This window comes from Oncorhynchus masou, chromosome 5 (assembly GCF_036934945.1).
Source record: "Oncorhynchus masou masou isolate Uvic2021 chromosome 5, UVic_Omas_1.1, whole genome shotgun sequence".
Lineage (NCBI taxonomy): Eukaryota > Metazoa > Chordata > Actinopteri > Salmoniformes > Salmonidae > Oncorhynchus > Oncorhynchus masou.
In genome coordinates, this window is record NC_088216.1 from 21,382,803 (window position 1) to 21,386,026 (window position 3,224).

A 3,224-nucleotide genomic window follows, 5' to 3' on the forward strand; every position below is an offset into this window, starting at 1 on the left:
TTAGTGCAAATATTAGCTCTGCTCCCTCCACAACCTCACACGAGGTTGACCCGACCGGATGCCTCTGAGAACTGTCGAACATGAAATAGTAGAGCTGAGTCATGTGCGACTCAGTGAGGTTACTGTGTCCAATAGACACTCAACAGAGGCGTCCTGCTGAGAGTCATGAGTGAGGATCTGATTGATCTACTGTCAGACTGTCAACAACAGACCTGAGACGGCTGGTGAGGCGGAGGACGTCAGTAATGCAGGGCTCTCGCTTCGAGGTCGTTGGGGAACAACATGGTTTTTTTTATTGAGGGACTGTGCGAAAGAGGTGTTGGAAATCAGCCGTTGCTATTAGACACTAGAACAAATAAGAATTTATAAATGAATGAACAAACAAACGAATGAATGACTCCTACAAAACAATCCAGAAGTGAAAATTTCACAGGTGCCATTGCTGTTGGCTTGAGGGACTAACGTCACAGCATCACAAGGTAGAGGTTATGTAGACAGTAGAGCAGGTCATCTCAGGGGGTTTCACTATAGCCTGTTAATGTGACACTTGTTCTGACAGCAGACACTAATGACCTAGTGTGAGGATCTCATGGTGGTGGACCGGTCACTGTCCTAAGACTGCATATTTTGAATGACACACAGCTAAAGACAGTCACAAATATTACATTTGATCTGGCGTCGTATCTTTTACGAATAACTGAAGAGGGCGCTTACTGTATTCAGGCCTACTGTGCAAATAATACGGGATTACATCACAATCATAGCATACAGTACCAGTCAAAAGTTTGGACACACCTACTAATTCAAGGGTTTTTCTTTATTTCAATTTTTTTTCTACATTGTAGAATAATAGGGAAGACATCACAACTATGAAATAACGCATGGAATCATGTGGTAACCAAAAAAAAAAAGTGTTAAACAAATATATATTTTAAATTCTCTCTCATCACTCTTTGCCTTGATGACAGCTTTGCACACTCTTGGCATTTTCTCAACCAGCTTCTTGAAGTAGTCACCTGGAATGCTTTCCCAACTGTCTTGAAGGAGTTCCCAACATATGCTGAGCACTTGTTGGCTGCTTTTCCTTCACTCTGAAGTCTAACTCATCCCAAACCATCTCAATTGGGTTGAGGCTGGGTGATTGTGGAGGCCAGGTCATCTGATGCAGCACTCCATCACTCTCCTTCTTGGTCAAATAGCCCTTACACATCCTGGAGGTGTGTCTTGGGTCATTGTCCTGAGGAAAAGCAAATGATAGTCCCACTAAACTCAAACCAGATGGGATGGCGTATCGCTGCAGAATGCTGTGGTAGCCATGCTGGTTAAGTGTGCCGTGAATTCTAAATAAAATCACTGACAGTGTCACGAGCAAAGCACCCCCACACCTCCTCCATGCTTCACGGTGGGAACCACACATGCGGAGATCATCTGTTCACCTACAAAGACACTGTTGGAACCAAAAATGTTAAATTTGGACTGCAGACCAAAAGGACCGATTTCCACCAGTCTAATGTATATTGCTTGGGTTTCTTGGCCCAAGAAAGTCTCTTCTTATTATTGGCATCCTTTAGTAGTGGTTTATTTGCAGCAATTCAACCATGAAAGCCTGATTTAAACAGTCTCCTCTGGACAGTTGATGTTGAGATGCGTCTGTTACTTGAACTCTGTGAAGCATTTATTTGGGCTGCAATCTGAGGTGCAGTTGATTGCCAATTTCTGAGACTGGTAAATCTAATGAACTTATCATCTGCAGCAGGTAACTCTGGGTCTTCCTTTCCTGTGGAGGTCCTCATGAGAGCTAGTTTCATCATAGCACTTGATGGTTTTGCTACTGCACTTGAAGAAACTTTCAAAGTTCTTGAAATTTTCCGGATTGACTGACCTTTGTCTTAAAGTCATGATGGACTGTTGTTTCTCTTTGCTTATTTGAGCTGTTCTTGCCATAATATGTACTTGGTCTTTTACCAAATAGGGCTATCTTCTGTATACCAACCCTACCTTGTCAGAACACAACTAATTGGCTCAAACACATTAAGAAGGAAAGAAATTCCACAAATTAACTATTAACAAGTCACACCTGTTCATTGAAAAGACTACCGCATGAAGCTGATTTTCAAATCTTAAGTGTGCCAAGCTGTCATCAAGGCAAAGGTTAACTACTTTGAAGAATCTCAAATATAAAACATATTTTGATTTGTTTAACACTTTTTTGGTTACTATATGATTCCATTTGAGTTTTTTCAAAGTTTGGATGTCTTCACTACTATTCTACAATGTAGAAAATAGTAAAATAAACACAAAACCTGCAATGAGTAGGTGTGTCCAAACCTTTGACTGGTACTGTACATGAATTGTGATATACTACTACACTGTTAGGAACACAAGCATTTTGCTACCCCGGCAGTAACATCTGCTAAATATGTGTATGTGACCAAAAACATTTGATTTAATTTGATACATTAATATGTATCGTAGGCTAACCTATCTACAATGTTTATGAATCAGTGTGTCACATATACTCCCTCCCCGGCCTCTAGGTCATCAGCCTGCTGATTATCCCACACACCCGTCACCATCGTCCCGCACACCTGTGCCTCATGACACTCACCTGGACTCCATCACCTCCTTGATTACCTTCCCTATATCTGTCACTCCCCTTGGTTCTTTCCTCAGGTGTTGTTGACTCTGTTTGCAGGTTGGTGCGTTGTTTATTTTATTTATTAAAACACTCACTGAACTTGCTTCCCGACTCTCAGCACACTTGTTACACAGTGTCTACTGAATGACAATTTGAGAACGATGTATAGCCTAAATATATGAAGGACATTGTAGGTTGTAGGCCTTTAATGTTGGCGATTATTTATTTTTTTATACAATAATGCTCTTTAGACTAGCAGGAAGCATTGTTGTCCTTTTAGGTATTTCTTTCAATGCACTTATGTGTCTTACCTCCAGTCGGTTTTTCTCAGAAGGCTCTTAAACAACACATTAACAGAGGCAAAGCTGATTGAATTCACTATGGTAGTCGCCCTCGCCTTGGAGAGTCACGCTGACAACCATCATGTGATGGTCTGCAGAACCGAGGAGGTTGGTTTGCTACTGGGAGGGACCTGTAGGCTTTGTGCTCCGCGGATTGGTGGGCAGAAGCTTTCACAACTTCTCAATTATGTCAGTCAAAACCCGCCTCTTTCCACCCAAAATAACATGGATGGAGATGCCTGTGG